The following is a 20,210-nucleotide window of genomic DNA, read 5'->3' as shown; positions in this document are numbered from 1 at the left end:
TTAAATAATCCTGTATGCTGCCAGATAAGGTCACAGAGCTGAGGAAAAGCTAAAATAGGAAAACCTTCATGCTTTAAAAGTGAATTATAAAAAGATAAGCTGCCTTGCTTGCTTGCATTTTTATAATTGTGGTCTACAGGAATAAAGCTTTTTGAAGGGGATTGTTTCGGTTGTGATACTGTGAATGACCTCTAGGCCAAACTCTGGCTGCTACACATCCAGCTCTCCGTATACAATTCATTCATCATCCCTCATAAGTCTTTTTCACGATAATGCATTTTCAAATTTATTTCATTTTCTATCAGAAAAATGTGAAAATGTTTTTTATATTTTTGCGCCAAGATATCTGATCTCGCGGTGTAGTAATCTCCCCACAGCGATCAGTGATTATGGGAAAGAAGAAAATGCCAGAGTGCATTGAGACACAATGTTTTTATTCATATTTAATCAAAGCCACAATCTTTCCCTGACTTTAACTGGACTACTTTTGTTGTCTGAACCTGACCACAGACGGGATTCTGGACATGAGTCATTTGCTTTGTGCTACGTGCCCTCCATCCACCCCAGCAGCCTCCCGTTCATGAATGTGCTGCTTCATTCTTTATTAGAAAGAATGCAATCTGATTGAGTTACACGTAGATTTAGTTGTGGGGATTTGAGATGATGGGCTACTATATTTTAGGAAACAGCATCATTGTGGTGTAAAGAGAAAAAATGCCATGTAAAATGGTCACATGATGTATCCGCACCGGCCTCAGTGCAGCAAGAAAAGAGCGAGTCAGAGCATGATTTTAATTCCTTTCAGCTGCATTTCAAAAAGGCACAGATATTATTGGATTGCCTGGCACATTGTGTATGTTTTCATGGCCTAATGCTCTTGTTGTTATGAGCTGATTTGTAGTTTGGAGTTGTAACCACAGTCCCATTTTCTGAATATCAAAGATCAAAATCAGCCGTCATTGGGTTTGCCTGAGTGAATTAAGCCATTCATCACCCCAGATAAAGAATTTATTCACTATTATTCATTTTAGTAAAAAAAAAGCCAAGAAGTCACTGAACGAACTGCAAACAGTACTAAACATTTAATTATTACAAAAATGCACACTCAAAGAATAGGAATTGAGGGTTTCACCAAAACCAGCTGATGATTCAAACATTCATTGTACAGCTCATTTCAATAAAGTTTTATTCATATAGCGCCAAATCACAACAATATATAACGATACAGAGAAAACCCCAACAATCAGATAGCCCCTTTGAGCAAGCTGTTCAAACTCCCTTTGAACAGGAAGAAACCTCAAGCAGAACCAGGCTCAGGGAGCTGCAGCTATCTGCCAATGCAGACAGAACAAAAGGTGAGTGAAGAAGAAACATTTCTGGGAATACCCCAGGAGCCTGGAACTATTGCAGAGAATTCAGGGTCATCTGATCCAGCCCTAACTATAGGCTCTATCAAAAATGAAAGTTTTAAGCCTAATCTTAAAAGTCGAGTGGGTGTCTGTTTCCTGAATCCAAACTGGAAGCTGGTTCCACTGAAAAGGCCTGAAAGCTGAAAGCTCCGCCTCCCATTCTCCCTTTAAATGTCTTAGAAACCACAAGTAAACCAATAGTCTGGGAGTAAAGTGCTCTACTGGGGTGATACGTTCTTTGAGGTCTTTAAGATTAGATGGTTATTCAAGACCTTGTATGTGAAAGTGTAAAAATTGCAGGGAAATCCTTTAATTAAAAAAAAAAAAGTATTTCTATTCCTGGAGTGGTGATGTCAGCGTGATTTTAACAATGAAGAGTAAACTAGTGTAGTTGTGGACTTCATGTAAAGGTTTTTTGTGCTTTTGTAAAGCCACCATGAATTGAAATATTTATTCTTGAAATTACACTTTTATTTTGTATATTTTAAGATTTAAAATTTACATTTATAAGCTCATGAACTGACAAGTGTAACTTGTTGGGGGATTAGTCATTGAAACAGACCTTTAAAGAGATTCGATTTGATTCGAGATTCAATCAGAAGTGGCTCAAACATAGACTTCCATGGAAGGATCTGCTTAGTCACACGTAGCCAGAGCCACATGTTAATCCCAGATGTTGCTCTCTCTGTAAAGGAAGCTGACACATATGTTACTGCTACTTTCCATCTGTTGCGAAACACTGGTTTCTTCTATTTATAGCAGATAGGGCTCACTGCAGCTAATAATAGCAGGTTTTTATAACCTGGTGAACACGCAAATGCTTTATTTTAACCATCCTTATCTTTTATTAGAGCCAAAACTCATTTTTGGACAGTTAAGCAGGAAAAATTCCAGAGTCAACAGATCCCAGCTGAGCATTGTTTTGTTGTTTGTCCCTGTTATGTATCTATGTTATTGGTCGTGCCCTGTAATTTTCAGCTGCTGCAGACTGGCAGCGTCACCACCCGATGACATCAACCCTCTAAAACCCAGACGTGAACTAATTTTACCTGGCAGCGCTCGCTCTGTCAGCACCGCAAAGACAAACAGTACAAAATGTGTTCCTACTTCTTCTCTGTTTGTGCAGGTATTGGGTAATTCTGGGGTTAGCTGTGTTATGCAGTGAGGCTTGTATGGCAGCCTTATATGGAGGTAACTCGATGGGGGTGTTTGTCTTTTAAGCACATGCCTCTCGGGCCCCAAAAACACTGCTGAATTGAGATGCTGGTAAGAAAACAGCTCATTCTAGTTGTTTTTATTATCCCTAAATATGCACTCAAGTGTCATAAAATAGCAGTATGATCATATAATTTGACCTTAGAAGCAGAAACTCGCTCCAGAACAACAAACAAAATGTGCACAGTGGCTTCCATTTACTGTGCACCAGAAAGAAAAGTCTCTGTGCAGTTATAAACTGCCCTTCGCTTAGCATCGGGTTGCAGTTTGTCAAGATTATTAATGGTATCACTTCCTGTCTCAGCTGAGCTCAGGCTTTCTGCTGTATCTTTTAGATAAAAGCACAATTTTGTATTCCTTCTTTAAATTGATGGTGTTTTTTTTACATTTTAGTTCAGATATATACAGTAAATCATTGCCCCTTGCTGCTCCTCTCTGTTCTCTTGAATTGTCTTTAATAATTAATAGGACTGCTTTCTTTACTCGTGCTTGAGCAATTTCTCATCTCACCTGGCGTTAGACTCTGCCTGCACCTGCCCCCACTTCTAGATTAAACCGCCCAGGCACGAAACCAAAGACGATCACACGTCTGTACGGAAAATTTAATCATTCACAGAAATATTTCACTTCCAGCCTGTCTGTTTTCATCTGACTCTTAAAGCAAACAGTTGTCAGTTTCCGAGGAGCTGGGTAATGATCTCAAGCACAGCAGAAAAACCACCAAGGAATGGCTCGGAAAGGGGGAAACGGAGGATTTGACTCATATTGAAATGTTGTGGGGAGGATTTGAAACTGGCTGTACATGAAAGGAAACCTTCACAGCTTCCAGTTGAAAGGATTTTACATGGAAGAATGATCAGAAATTTCAGCAAGCAAGTCGACAGTCATGCATAACACCTACAAGAAGTTACTTCTTAAGTAATTAAAAGGGACAAGATTAGCTCCTGATACCAATGCTATACTTACGTTTTCCCACAGAGGACTGATCAATCTGTTGATGTATTTGTTGATTAAATCATAAAAAAGCACATTTCCATGTGGCTGTGTATCACTTTTATCTGTAGGCACAGCATCAAAGTGAATAAAGTCAGAAAAGCCACTTTTTCATGGAAAATGTGTGCGTTTTTTCATGACTGTGGCTGATGAGCCGTGTAGAGAACACAAAAATAGAAACACTGTTGCATTTTCTCTTACAGCTCAGTAACATTGTGGTAATCATGGAGAAATAAGTTGAAAACAAGGCAACAAGAAAGTATGAAAATAGCTTGTTATTACCACCTAATGCAGGGGTGTCCAAGTCCAGGTCTTGAGGGCCGGTATCCTGCAGGTTTTAGATATCACCCTGGGTCAACACACCTGAATCAAATGATTAGTTCATTACCAGACCTCTGGAGAATTTCAAGGCATGTTGAGGAGGTCATCTAGCCATTTAAACCAGCCGTGTTGGATCGAGGACACATCTAAAACCTGCAGGATAAAGGCCCTTGAGGCCTGGAGTTGGACACCCCTGACCTAATGTCACAATCTGGGTTACATTCTGCTTGGACTCTGTGGTTTTCCCACACCCCTCTATAAAGTTTATTAAATTCATTACTCGTGTGTCCATTGAGTCTGTTTTGGGTCTACTCCCACGTACCAGCCTTTCAGCCTTGACACTTAACTACAAAGTAATATCAGTAACATTCAAGTATTTATCTTGTATCAACAGCTGAATAATATTACACTTGAATGTATTTAATTGAGTAACAACAGGCCAGAAACTGGGGGGACATTGTGGAAACAAACATATGCCTATTAGTAACATATATATTTATGAGAACATATTAACCTGCTGTAAATAAATCTATATATTTGAACTTTTACATACTGACTTATGGTAGTATCCCCATAATAACAGGGTAATATTGATTGATCCTTTAACGTATTAGCAAACTTTTACCATATTATAATGCTGGAATTAACCCTAATGTCCTCAGCATTCCTCTTTGTAAGAAGTTAACTATGTAACTATAACATAGTTAAAACTTCAAGTGTAATAACCGAGACTCAATCAACTGCTGTTAGAGAAAGCTCTGCCTTTTGTCATTATCCTCAGTGTGACACTTTCTTTACATACAGGGGCAAAAAACTCTTTAAAGTTGTTGTTATATTTTAAAACACAGTGCTTCTCTGCTTCATAAAAAGAAATCCATTTAAAATGACGAATCACACAGTCGTTTGGCTAACACGGCAGACCTTTGAGTTGTTCCACCGACTGACTTGACTGAATGCATCTTGACTGAAAAACCGATAGATCCAGTGGCAGAGGGCTGATGATAAGGGGTTCAGTACCACTGGGTGGACTGCTTTGTAGCTGATGGTTACTTGCTGAAGGACATTTGAGTCTCTGATCATGCCGGTCACCCTCTGATCATGTAGATCGCCGTTTGGCCCCAGTGCTAGTCGCTCCAATAAAAAGTTCAGTGTTAATGTTACACTGAACTTTGATATCCGCACCATTTGAATTCTTCCATTTTTTTATGATAACTTATGACCGTTCTATGTGTTTGTCACTTTAACATGCAAACTTTACAGCTGTTCTCTTCTGTTTTTGCTTCATAGACGTCATAAAAATCTATTGGTGGTATTTTAATTGAATCAGGTCAGACCCAGTTGTGAAAATTGGACTGGACATTCACTGTTTTGGGGGCAGAAGCCATATATAAAGTTCGGTGAAGTTGTTTTTTTTTAACAGGCCTTATTTTATGGGCTTAAAGTGTATAAATAGTCAGGAGAAGCAGTCAGTTGCCTCCACGTGGTGTTTGGGAATGAGGAGAGCACAAAGTGAAACAGAAATAGCTCAGGCGTCCACCGATTGCATCAGCCCTCTGAGCTCTTTAAGTTTTGTTTAGTCTTACCGGTGCTTAATGCAAGAATGATTCACCCCTGGTTTTATGACTTAATGAATTCGGGGGAAAGTTACTGTGTAGCTGAGTCTAAATATTTGCATGGAGTCATACACATTTTACTCAGACTAGATCATATGTACACCCACAGTGAGTACTGTGGTTCCTCCTCTTGCTGGAAAAGGCAGCGTTAACATTGTCTGTGAGTTTTTTCTCTCTCTGACAGTCTTATCAGTGAAGACGTGATCTCCGAGACAGCGAGACAGCCGTCAACTATGTGTTTTAAGGCTTTTATCAAGAGTTGACGTTGAGCTTAAAGTGTAAAACAGTATCTTCCCAGACTGCTGACAAAGCACCGAAATACGTGCTGTACTTTAAGACAAACCCCGGTCATTTATCACCGTGTGGATGATATAAGCAAACACGCTGGCAGTATTTATCAAGAGGATGAGTTGAGTTATCTCTCTATATACTATTGACCAGATGGATTTTTCTTACATAGGCTATAATAATGATGCTGGGGCCCGTTTTATCTTATGTGAATGAGACATGTTTTCTTTGTTGTGTTATACAGGACTGATGATCTCTGTAATTTAACGTTGTGTACCAGCCTTTCTTTAAAACATCAGCGAAATCTTAAAAGACAAAATACCTATATACACATATTTCAAAAGGATCCATGTACAAACAGAAAACATATGACAAATCTGTCATTACGATGCATATAAAATGATTGGTTAAAGGGTGGGTTGAACCAATGTAGATGGTTTTAAAAGTGAGTCAGACTGCACTGTTTGTCCAAATGTTTACATCCCAATTTATTCTCTGGTTACAAATAAGTGACAGTAGAGGTGGTTTCACTTCTTAAACACACCAGAAGTGCATCTGTGTGGATGGGTTTGCATCCATACATACAGCGGGGTATTCATCTGCACAGGATAGACTTGAATAACTTTCCTGATCTTCGGACTTTTACTGTTGCGCACTTCTGTTTCTGTGTTTTTGGCCATTCCTAATTAGGAAATGTTTGCATGCTAACCAGCTGAGCTAACACTTATGAACGTTATGAAGTCTTTCGCCTTTATTTATAACATATTTCAAAACATTTGGAGCTCTCCCAGACTCAGATAACTCAAACTTCACAATGCGATAAATTAAAAACTGAATCTTACTATGTTGACTTTGGCTTCTTTAAGGTCTTAAAAACAGCTATAGCTGTGGGATTCTTAGTTTGGACCTGTTATGCTCATTTCTAGGTTTTATATATTATATTTTTATTCTGCACTAGAGTTACTTTTCCTGATTCACATTTTAAAATCCGTCTTTTTAAACGGACCTTGGTTGTAGCGCCTCAGCTAATCCTTTGTCTAAAACAAGCCATTTCTCCACACGTACTTGGGAGCAGCTTTTCGGCTATTTGTCCACATGTACACTGTGTTCTTGTTTGCAGTCTTCTGATTGGCCAAAATTTCTGTATACTTAGGGTTTATTCAATTCTGTTCGTTTCCTATGGCGACAAATCACAACAACGGTCGTGATTTGTAAGGCCTAACTATCAGAGGGCCCTCTGTGAGCAAGCACATAGTGACAGGAGGAAAGAAAAACTCCCTTTTAACAGGAAGAAACCTCTTTGAGCAGAACCAGGCTCAAGGAGGGGTGGCCATCTGCTGCGAGCCATCAGGGGTGAGGGGAGGACAATATGCATCAACACCTGTTGCTTTGTGAAGCTCTTGACACTGTTTGTTGCATTTTCACATTGACCGAGAGATTTTTCCAAAAATGAAGCAAAACTCTTTGTTTTAAAAAATAATTTTGTGCATGTGGATCTAGCCTTAAATCCATTTGTTTTAAGCCAACTTTCTTCTGATCCTTGCAAACAGACAGTTTGACCAGCAGGTATGACCACCTTTAACCTTCATCACAGCATGAACTCTCTCAGGGAAACATTCTGGTAAATTCTTTAAGTATTCTTCAGGGAAAGTTCTTCCTGAAGGACCTTCTGTTCTTTTCTTCTGTTCTTTGTCAAGATGATCCCACACTGCTTTAATAATGCCGAGGTCCGGGCTCTGGGAAGGCCAGTCCATGACTGATGCTGTTCCACTGTGCGTTTTTCTATCCAGGCATGCTTTTGGTGCACTGGCACTGTGTTTGGGATCATTTTCATGCTGGAAACTGAAGCTACTGCCAATCAGATGTTGTCCAGATGGTATTGCAAAGTGGATCAAAATCTCACACTACTTTTCTGACAAAGTCTCCAACACCACTGGCTGAAATGCAGCCCCAAACGGATGACAAACACTGTTGTAGCGCTCTCCTGAGGTCCTCTGTACATATTGACTGCAATTTGAAATGAAATTTTAAAATTTGAATTCATCACTCCATGAAACCTGCTGCCACTGATTTTCAGTCCAGTTCTTGTGTAATTTGGAATACCTCACCCTTTTCTGCACATTTCCCTTTCTTAAAAAACATCATCTTGACAGCCACCCTTCCATTGAGACCATTTGTGATGAGGCTTCAGTGAACAGTAGATGGATCAACTGAGGGGCCAGCTGATCCTCTCCAGTGCTGTGTCAGCTCTTTTTAAATAGGGTGTCCAAATTTGCAATGTCTTGGTCCAACAAACTTTCTACTATTGGGTCCACCTTTATGTAAATACAACGCCAAGTGGTTCATACTCAAAGAAAGACAATTAATCAAATGGAAATCCTTTCCATGTTTTTTTTTTTAATTGTTTGATTTTCTTCGTGAGTGTATAACTAAACTGGAAAAAGAATTATTTTATTGACTTCAATTTGAAATATGTAAAAACAAACTTCCAAAAACACATAAGCTGCTCTGTGAGGCTGCACAACACACTGTTGTACTTGGTTTTGGGCTAAATGCTAAAACAATCACCAAGTACATTATTTACCAAATAGAGCTTCCAAGTTCCACTTGTGGTGAATTTAAACTTCTTTAATTATTATTATTGGAACGTTACCATTTCAACCTATTCTCCCTCCAAGGGCATTGAGCGCTGCAGTTTTGGGAGAAGTTGGTGGCATCATAGAGAAACCAACAATGTGTCCTTTGGCATCAATGCTTTAACATAACTTGGCTTCATCTGCATACAATGAGTCAGATTAGGCTGCATTTTTCAGCGTGCAACCAAACCACGGCCTTTTCCTAAACTTCAATAGCAAATGAAAGTGGAAGTAAAATGTGAGTTAAAAGGAAACTTAAAGGGAAAAAAAGAGTAAAGTTAAAGTGAGGCAATAATCCAAACCAGACACAACAGTTAACAAAAACTGTGATTTAGCTGCTGTCTCGACTTGTTGGTGGCACCACTGTTGCGAAACCTTGGACACTTATTTCAGAATATGCATTACTGTGATAACTGGCTAAACATGAAGAATGAAATAAAACAATCTTAAAGTGATTTAAAAGCAGCTGTGACAAAAATTATAACAACTTGGAACCGATCATTACAACTGATTCTTAGCTTCCTGAAAAATGGGTGGAGCAGGGATCTGTTCTTGACTTTAGTGGGGTTTCTAATTGGGCTGTGACTTAGCATGCTATATTTTATTATTTAACACTAAATAGAAAAAAGCACCTGAGACAAACAGCTTCGAATGTAATCTTGATTTAAGAATGGAAGTACAACGAGTACTGAGAGATTCCCAAACTTAATACAATTCCTCGTGAGTGGGACATAAATGTGTGTGACAAAATAAATGGCAATCAGTCCAACATTTCACTTTAAAAACAAAAAGCAGATGACTACAAAAGCCAAAGATAAACTCTCTGTGAATCATTAATGTGCTAAATTGCATGGCAATATAGCCAACAGTGTGTCATTGGAAAGATCAAGAGATCCTCAAAGTCAGGAGCATTTCACCAACAGAGAGCAGTTGTTGAGATGCGTCAGTGTCAGAGTAGATGGCAGTTTAGAAATTCAGAATAAAAACTAACCTACAACAGAAAAGAAACACAAATGCAGCATGTTTCATCCCCATGTTGTAAACTTCACCGTGCAGCAGTGGATTCATACAGAGGAACAGCCAAAATCTGAAACTTCACTTATAATAACTTAACTCCCCCCAGGAGGCCTATATTCATCCCAGGGCCTCTATAACTCGTCTGGAGAGTCGGGGAAAAGGATGCCAGCGGTATGTGGGTGATACAGACGAGCTTAACACCGAACTTTCCAGAAGTATAAATGTTCCCGACGCGTTTTTACTCAGCGGAGCAGCCAAAACCATCCCGTCCCAGTAGTCCTATCAGTGTCTGGGATCTGGCCTTACAGATCCTGCTGCAGGACGAGTGAGACACAGTGACCTGCATAAACCTGCTGTGTAGATCACGCTGCAGCCTGTCTGGCCTCTTTCCATTACAGCTCCTTTTAAAGGTCCAGGTAAGCTATGAAATGCAGCAGCCTGTGTCGCTAAACAGCAGCAGTATTCAACCATTCTACAAATGACTGAGAGGTATTTATAGTTTCCACTGAGTATACGTACATACAGTTTGAGACAAAAAGCTTTGGGGTTACCAACAAAGACCTCCACTGAGATAAGAGCCCTCATGTTTTGTTGCAGAGGCCTCAGACAGGAGATGAGTGTGTTTTAGAGGACAAATACCTCAGTATATCTGTTAGCGTATCTCAGGCTAACAATGTGTCACTCTTATCAACCGTATAGACTCAATACACACTAGACAAGCGCAGATACTTAAGAGTGCTGTGAGCAGCACGAGGCCTTCGAGCTCACCATTTGTACCTCTAGCAAAGCTGGCCGTGCTCCAGTTTTCTGTCAAACACAAAATTCTTTGGTAGATGATTACAGGTTTAGAGACACAGTAGTTTGAGTGTTGGGTGAAGTAAATCATTAAAGGGGAGCCGTAAGGGGCCAAGCTGGATGTGCACAAGGAACTCAGTGTAGTTTCTAAAGAAAATGTCTTTTATTTTACCCCGAAGTGAAAAAAAGACATTGCAAAAAACCTAAATTATTCTTTGGACCCACAAAAGGCTAATTTAACAGAGCTTAACTTGAGTTGTTATGCCAGCACGGCGTAGTAAGTAAACACTTACATGCAGGCTGATGAAACACTGGGAATAAACACTAAGAAATGATCCAATAATAAAAAAACAAACTCATCAGTCAGTTAAGCTGCTTTGATTGAGCTAAAAATAAATCCAGATGATTAAACACGCCAGCTTCAGCTGGATCACCCCTGCACCATAATACCAAAGAAAGAAGTCAACATTTAACAAAGTTTATAAAGCAGGATAATCACGAGTATTTTAAATTAATTATAAGTTGTCATTTATGTTTGTGTCTCTGTACAAGTGTTGTATAGCTGCAGATGTCACAGGGCCCTGTTGTGCTTTGCCTTATTTTCCATTATATTTATTCTGGTACACTGTTGGATTGCTAATAATTAACAAGGCCAGAGTTTCAAGCAATGAGGTCAGGGTTGTGAACTCCCTATCACGCAAAAGCTCAGGCTAGAAGATGGCTTCAAACACTCAGATTCAAGGTTTTTTGTTTTTATACTCTTGGTTCTGAATACTGTCATAGGGACGGGCCATCCCTGTGGTATGGGTGGAGAATCTTCATAATGACTTTCAAGCTTGTTAAACTGTGAAAACTCTGTTTCTGCCTTATATACTGTATTTCCATGTATGTATGTTTGCACACGTTTCAATACATCGCTGCAGCTATTTCCCCATTTCCAAGAAAATATAGATATGAGGGGTGGCTCAAGACTTTTGCCCAGCACTTTATATGGAAAACCCATAAAGCAACACAAACTGGAACAGATATGGATAGAAAATGTTAAGTGGGTAAACTTAATTGCCGCCTACATTATATTAAAGCTTATATTAAATGCTGTTTCTGGTCTCCATTCAGTTATTTTTAACTTACACTCAAACACTTTTTGCCACCACAAAAATGCTGCGTTGTTGTTCTTTTTGCAATATAGAAACACATCAAAGTAAAAAGTTATTAATGAGGACAAGAAAATTACACTCTTGCAGTGAGTGATTAACTCCCTGTTTTGACATTGACCAAAACAGAAAGTCTGTGCCCCGAGGGAACGTTTTCTCAATGAGAGGCCAGATCCGCCCACGTGCGCAGCATGAAGCAGCTCGTCCTCTGTAATGACTCACCCTCTGCTCCACTTTTTTTTTTTTGACTAACATTTCTTAGTGAAGATTCAGTTGTCTTTCATCAGAACTGCACTGCCTGAAGGAAGCAGTGAGGATCCCAGATTCCCACAGCTGAACCGCCTCATCACTGGTCACTCAACGCTTATTTGATGTAACCCTTCAAAGGGAGAAGATCCCTCTAATCACACACAGTAAACCATGAGGTCAACCGCTCGCTGCAATAAATTTCCTCTTCTAATACGCAGCTGTTAATCAGTTATGTCTTTTTGTTGTTTCCCAGGACTCGAAGGAAACTGAAAACAATAAGCAAACAGAAACGACTTATTTAAAGGATAAGAGCACTAAAAACGGCATCACAATTTTATGAGACCTTTTATTAAGTTTTTATAGGGAGAAAAATCACAGACGGGATGAAGTCAGTTGCATCCTCGGGGGAAGATTTTCTCTGATGCAGGTGTAGCCGTTGGTTGTGGTCAAGCGCGGGCTCTCTCAGGTGCAGCTATTTTCATGTAGAGCCAAGGAGAGATCAAACCCTCATTCGTTCCCTGATTCAACTCGTGCCACTTCAAACGGGGCGGTTGTTTAAACTGCGATTGTGAACACCTGCCTCCAGAGAGCCATCAAAGGTGAGCTACAATAAACCCGCTTGTGATCCTGTGGGAGCTCCTTGTTCTCACTACAAAGGGAGTCAGAGAGCCTGCCCCGGTGAACTCTGTTTGACTTCACGTTTGTGCACCAGTGCGGTTCTGAACAATAGAGTTTCAGTGTTTTTGTCTGAACTTTTGGGTGGATTAGTGTTGGTACCGCTGGCTATCAATCAAACAGACACATAGTGTATATGGCAGATCCAGAAACAGCTTTCCAACACATATTCTACCTCTAAATACTTTTGGTTGGAGATGACTGTGACTAATTTATCAGTGTGTAGGTTTTGTAGGTCAAATGAGTTTTCTTTGGGGTTTCTGTCGATGTATTACAACCCCAGTGGTCCCATTTTTGGCCTTTGAGGATTTTTTAAAGATACAAATGCTACAGTTGAAGTACCTCATCAGCTTTGTGTTGTTGGTAGCCATCTGAGATATACAGAAGGTGCTTGAAAAAACTTACATTTTATAAAGTGATAAAGAACCACAGATTTACCAATAAATAGACAGCTTTGCCTTCATTCTCTTCTCTCTTCACAACAACAGAGCAGTAGAGCATCTGCATCACTGCCAACACTGCACCAGTCACTTTGTTTATCTCCCTTCTCATCCGACTCATGAACAAGACTCTCAAACTCCTACACTTGGGGAGCAACTGATCCCCAACCTGGAGTCTCCACTGCAACCTTTTCCAGCTGAGAACTTTAGGCTCAGACTTGGAGGTGCCTAATCTCATCCCAGCGGCTGTGAGATGAAGGTTTCCTGAAGTCAGAAGGACCACATCATCCATGGTTTTAGTCTTTATAATAGTGCTGTCAGCGTTAACCTCGTTAAAATGACGTTAACGCCATAACCCCATTAACAAGGCAAATCTCTGTTAGCGAGCTAGCACGGATCGCCCCATGCGTGGGGCTGAACGGCGTCAACACGTTAGCGCAGTTAGCTCGTTAACGCGTTAGCGCCCCACGCACGGAAAGGGTGGAAAGTTTTGCTTTTTAGAGACCTGCATTTTTTCACTAAATGCTAGGTGCTGCTGTTCTCGAAGGATTTTAGCATCAGGTAACATTAGATCCAAATATAGTCAGTTTGATATCTATACTTCAGGCTTCAAAACTGGACTTCACTGACCAACTGACCCCCGTCGGTCACAGCAGGTGATTGCTGCTTCCAAGTCTGGTTCTGCCAGAGGTTTTTCCTGTTAAAAAGGAGTTTTTCCTTCCCACTGTCACCAAGTAGTTGCTCTGAAGGGGTTTTTTGATTGTTGTTGTCTTTTTTAGCTATTGTAGGGTTTTTACATTGCAATATAAAGTGCCTTCAGGGGACTGCTGTCACGATTTGGTACTAAATAAATAAAACTAAATTGAATCGAACTGGTGACATTATTGTGGCTATTTCCATCTTTTATTTACAGCCTTCGGTTGAAGAGTCTGTGTTCAGTTTATGTGAAAGATGTTGCTGTGTAACACATGTCTCGCCATGTGATTGCAAAGGTCAAAGGGTCCCAGTGGCCTCTGTGTGACATCTTCCTTGTCTGACCTCAGGTCAGATTAAGGTCACAGAGTTGCGTCAGCCTTATCTAAGATAAGCGCTGCATTAGTACAAAAACTCCCTACTGAGGAGTAAACATCACAACAGGATGAGATGACATCTCAATCAGTCAAAAATACATAGTTGAAAATACAAATGATGACATTCTCATCATGTGGGTCTCTGCACTGGAACCACAGACTGGCCATAACTGGTCTAAATAGATTCAATGAGATAAAGACAGATAATGTATGCTGTGCTTTCTTACTAAGAGAATGAAAGACAAACCTTATCAATATCTGTGCAGCGAGTATTAAGGTAACGTTGCACCCAGCAATGGTTAGCTTAGCATGACAGATGGGAACCAGCTAGCCTGGATTTGCCCAAAGGCGGCAAAATTCACTATGAACACCATTAAAGTTCAATTAATTTAGACTACTTATTGAAATGAGTTAGATGAAACTAGTTTAATCTAGAACATAGTTTAAATAGAGTGTTTTCTTCAAAATAACAACTTATCATAGGAATAATATAAAAATAATTGTCATGTAGGAAAAAAAAACCCTTTTATATTTCTGGATGTCAACTTGAATTTCGAAATAATGTGAGTAGTGTCCTATTAATACTAATGATTGTAGGTATAGGAAATATAGCCTGTGGTTGATGGTTTCAGACTATTTTAGAGCCATAGGCATAATGTCGGTTCTTTCTGTGTGACTGAGTTACAAGCTGATACTAACAAGCTTAATTAGCAAGCTCCATTTATTTATTAGCAGATACCTGTTAAATTTATAATACTGGTGTCGTACCATACAGAAAGCCTCATTTATCATTTAGTTTCTATAAAAATGTTTGAAAAGGCTCCAATAACACTGATAGCCCTGTTCAATAACTTGAATTAGAGTAGTTAATTTGAAGCCTAGCAGACAATGAGGACCACCTTTCAGTTAACGGGAGTTTAATTCAGTGTCTTACATTTGTTATGAAGAGTGAACTAAAACCATTTTTTGTACTGAACTGTAAACATGCTTATTCCTGAGAGTCTCTGGGGACTGATTAGCTTTTGAAGCCACCCTCAGGTCTGATTTTCAGCCCTGGAGGTGGCTGTAAGACTGCTTTTACAACAGGTTAATTTACCTGTCATTATGAAAAAAAACCCCAAACAAAATACAACCACAATATAGCTACAAAGTACTTAGAGACTACTGTAGCTGACCTCATAATAAAATTAAAATCAGAATTTGTCAAAGGGCTTGGATTCCTTGGAGGGGAGGGGGTAACCTGTACAGGAACAGGTAAAGATATTCACCATTCTCTGGGGTTAATGAGGTTGAGGCAATTTCTTGCTCAGGTGCTTTCACTTCCAGGAAAGCGATTGCATGTCTAATAGTAAGGCAACTACATTTTGAGTCATCACACAGCCGGTTGCTTCCAGTTAATGTCCTCACTGTGACAGGGATGTTAGCCAGATGAGGGGGCTTTTCCAGATGACTCACCTGAGGCCACGACCATCTGCCTGAAGGGGGCGGAGGGCAGAAACGCTAGAAGACAAGCACGCTGAGAGAAGGGATGACAGAAAGACCGCAGCGTCGGCGGATAAATGGGTTCACGGGGGACGATATCTCACCTGGCAGATCGAGTTACACAGAGGCAGAAATGAGCACAATAGCCTTCATATATATGTTAGGTAAAAGAAACAGGTCCAAAATACTGCAGGTCCTCACAGCACCTCAAGCTGACTGAATGGATCTGTGAAGGATACGGTGACATCTCATGTTGCCCCCACCCCAAACGAAAAAATCTCCCGCTTGTGTGAAAGGGGGCTCACATGTCCTCACTTTTCAAAAGCACAGAGTGACACTTCAACAGTATGCAATAACAGATGTGTGAGAATATGACAATAGCAGTCAGTCATGAGTCACGTCCCCAAAAAAAGCCAAACACAGTAATTCAGTGGCCTTGTAACCCACTAACCTTAAGTCATTTTGTTTTCCAGACGTCTTTGTTGGAAAAAGGAGAAAAAAAAAACAGCCCTCTTATGGAAAACTACAAGTAAGGATCGCTTTGAAAAATGGGAGAAGGAATCCACCTACTGGCCAACAGGAGGAATCATCACTCTGATTAGAGCAGGCAGATTTATAATTGAGGAAGTACTTCAAAGACGGGAGATGTTTAACATGACATTTTAATCTGTCTGCTGCCCTATTCAGTGAGACTCATTAATCATGGTTCTGACCTAATTCAGGTTTGACCTTTATTTTAGCATCCAGCCGGCAGTTCATTAAATCAGCACGACTCAGACTGCATTTGATATGTTAATAACTTGTTTGTTTTCCATGTGTTCCTTCAGTAAACAAAATTGGGGTGTCTCGGGGGTAAAGCAGAATTATTTTTCCCAGCTGGTGTTTGTGGTTATTAGCTGACAGCAAACTAAAAGGCGAGACTCTTTTTGTTCTTAGATTCATGCTCCAGGACAGATCAATTCAAAGACGCGGCTAAAGCTGTGGGAGAGTCAAAGGACTCTTTCATCCCACTCCTGGACCCACTGATGTCTCTGCACCCTCATAGCCCCTCCGCCCACATAGAGCTCGCCCTGCTGACCCTCACATGGGTCAGCAGGATCAGCAGAAAAAGAGAAAAAGAGCATCCGCAGTAAATTTACCATAAAATCCACCACAGTATAATAAGGAAGGATAAAAACAGATAAACAAGGGCAACCTCCCGAGACTAATTAACTTTGTACTGTCTGCTCTGCAGTCTTCTGAAATAAATGTAGTAAAACTGCTAATATTTGGGTCACTGAAACTGAAGCTGATGCTTAAAATTGTCGGTTGACTCTAGTGTTCATGGTTTGCTGCTAAGTCAGATCCAGGACCAATGCTCTTAACCGAAAACAGAAGTGACTAAAATACACTTGAATTCTGGTTAAAATGACGCAAATGAGGGTGGGTGCAAATGTTCTTCCTCAACTGTACTGAAACGGTATCATATTATCTCCATTTTACCTTTGACCTTTGAACTTTGATCTTGAATTTGACTTTTCTAGTAGCAACAAATTTATAATGTGACCCACACATGTATTCTATTTTCTTTTTATTGACTTTCATTCCTCTTCTCTCCAGCACATACCTCTGGATCAATACTGCGATTAATATTCTCAGGACCAATCACAGTGCCATGTGTGAACACCATACTAGTGACTCTTGCTTGATCTCATCTGTCAATCTGTCCATCACTGCTGCAGACAAGAAGTGCCTAAGAGCCGATCCCTGATGTAATCCCACCCCCACCTTGAACCCATCTGTCATTCTTAGCCACTGTCTCACTGTTGTCATCCATGCCCTGCACCTTGGATGGTCCTGCATGCTGTTTGACCACCCTGACTTCTTCATGCAGTACCACAGTTCCTTCCTTATCATATTTCTCCAGATCCACAAAACCACACAGCAGTTCCTTGTGGCCTTCTCTACACTCCTCCACCAAAGCAAACATCACAGCTGCTGGACTACTGCAAGCCCCTTTGCAACCCATTTCCACCACTGCTCCCTTTTCCATGCTGTGTCATCTGCTGTTATTATAATGCCTATGCCCATAGTAGGGCAAAAACAGCGATTGTCTTTTTCTGACTGAACTAATATTTCACCCTTTCTATATAAGAAATTCAATTTTAGGATTGCAGTGTTTGCAGATCAGTGTTTTCATTTGTTATTAAATGTATTTTAGTTTTGACTTAGCTCATTTTATTCTGCTTCTGGGATCCTGTTTAGGATCGTTTAGAGAGTTAAATATTTATTTGATCATTTATGCTCATCTGATGTGAACCCTGTTATAGAGATGGACTGGATTCTGGCTGTGTTGCTGTGATGTAACCAAGGGGGAAAATATTCTTTCTGGGGAATTTCATGGTGGAGAAATGTGCACTTGTGGTGGATGTTGTTTGAAAAGTCAAGCATCCCGTGGAAACAGAGGTTGACATTTGCTTAGCAAACCACCCAATGTCCTCACTGAATCTTTGCTGTTGTCTGCTCGTTCTCCCAAAGCCCAGTGCTAGAGTAAAACAGCGCTTTATTTCTTTAGTAGATTATATTGCATGTATTTAACAACATAATGCTTGGTTTTCCATGATTTGCTCATTTTCTATGTATAGATCACAGTTATATGATAATGACAGATTGTAAGAAAAACCACAATGATGTTTGGTTTGTTTGTTCTTTCTTCTTCTCTGAACCTTTTCCTAAGCATGTTAGTCTATCTTAAGTCCCGAGGGCAGGAAGAGATGCAAGAAAAGGTTACAACAGAGCTGTGATGAAACATGGAGGAAGGAAGAAGAAAAGTGCTAGAAGCATTTCACCAACACTTTGTATGTATCTTATTTCAGTGTGTAAATACAGGATATGGGTGAAACGTCTTCTTACATTTGTGATAGAAACACGTGATTCACAACCATATCACTGGTTCTGTTTTTTTAAAACAATTTACCATGAAATCCATTATCCACTATTCAGGACAGCACTTGGCTGTGTTTTAGAAATTTTAATTTACTCTCTACCAGACAACATGCCTATAGTTGCAGTGAAATGCAAAGATAATGCAACCTTGTGAAAACCTGACAGGACAAAGCAATCTGCTGAGTGCCCACAGAGGCAACCCAGCAAACGTGGTTAAAGCAGTGATGCTGTTCGTGAAACTATTCGCGGTATGATGGCTAAAACTGCTGCGCAGATGGAAAATGCTGATGTTTCCACCAACAGTAGTAATCCACTCAGGCGGTCTCTAAAAAGGAGAGAAATATTTCTTAGCATCGCACTGAATTAAACAAATGTGTATCTGATTACTGAAAGGCTGAGAACCAACATCCACATATATATATATACATATTACAGGATGCCTGTGTTTTTAAAGTGTACGCAGCAGCCTTATGATGTTTATCTGTTCATAACTTTTTTTTTAATGTTTGCATGGTGAATTTACCTCTTAAGACTTACACAAATATCACCTCTCTGCCCCTGATGCAAACATTACAAACCATATAGTTGAATTACCACTAGATCGGTAGGATCGGTGGAGTGAAAATAGGACAGCAACCTCCTTGCGCCTAAGAAAAATCGGTGGTTGCTTGGTGATTGCATTGAACTTTATTGGTGCCTGAGACCAATTGCAAGTAGTTGCTGCAATCAGTTGGTTGCCTACAGGTTGAGCATGCAACTCCCTCAACTTTTGTGCAACCATATACAACTGCAACTGGGAGTGCACAGGTTGTCTGTTGTGAGACAACCTGTCTCCAAACAATTGCGGTCCAACTTCAACTGATATCTATCACCTGTCTTCCTGTCTTCCTCCTCTTACCCCAACCGGATGCAGCAGATGCCGATGCCCCCCCCCCCCACCTCTCTGACCTTGGTTCTGCTGGAGGTTTCTTCCTGTTAAAAGGGAGTTTTTCCTTCCCACCGTTGCCAAAGAGCTTGCTCATAGGGCGTCATATGATTGTTGGGATTCTCTCTGTTTTCTTTGTACAATTTTAGAATCTTTACCATGCAATGTAAAGCGCCTTGAGGCAACTATTGTTGTGATTTAGCACTGTATAAATAAAACTAAATTGCATTGAAATGAATTACTGTCTAATTTAGAAATGCAGACAGATTGCCAAGATATTGCAGCAAATCTGACTCAGTAAGCAAATGGTTAAAGGCTAATACATAGCACACAACTTCTAGGTAGTAATAATGAAAATTTGTTGGTGACAAGCTCCACCTTGTTGCATCAATCTGTATTGTTGCACATCTCTTTGCAGTAGGGACTCAGCATTAGCTCGTTGCCGACTGGTTGCCAACTGTTTGCTGACCATTCCTATTAATTCATATGAATCATTCATATTAATATTACAGTTAAATCACCATGTTGTAGAGGAATTTCTGTATCAGATGTATGAAGTTCTGGCTGGACTCTGAATGTAATGTTAATTTCACTTTACTCAAAACTATGGTGACATCTCCAAAGCTCCCAGGCAATACAAAAGTCAGCAAAAGCAAGCGTTCTTTTATTGTCACTGGTCATATAAGTGAATTTATAGTACACTGTGCAGTATAGTACAGACTCGGCGAACCAAAAGGATAACTTGTTACCTTTCAAAAACCATCATCTAAAACAAATATATCCAAAAATGTAACATGATTAGATTTAAAGAAGTTATGTGACTACTTATTTTGGCTTCATTTGAAATAAAATGACTTATTGTGCTTTCGTCATACCTAATCACAGCTGAAATTGCCTGTTATGACTTGTTAATTTTGAGTTTTAGTCTTGTCCTTATTTGTGGATGCATATATAAACATATAGACTGGTTTAAGCTAGTACACTTATGTGTATCAAAAAGATT

This window comes from Pelmatolapia mariae, linkage group LG22 (genome assembly GCF_036321145.2).
Source record: "Pelmatolapia mariae isolate MD_Pm_ZW linkage group LG22, Pm_UMD_F_2, whole genome shotgun sequence".
NCBI classification, from domain to species: Eukaryota; Metazoa; Chordata; class Actinopteri; order Cichliformes; family Cichlidae; genus Pelmatolapia; species Pelmatolapia mariae.
Note: the sequence above shows the minus strand (reverse complement) of the source record.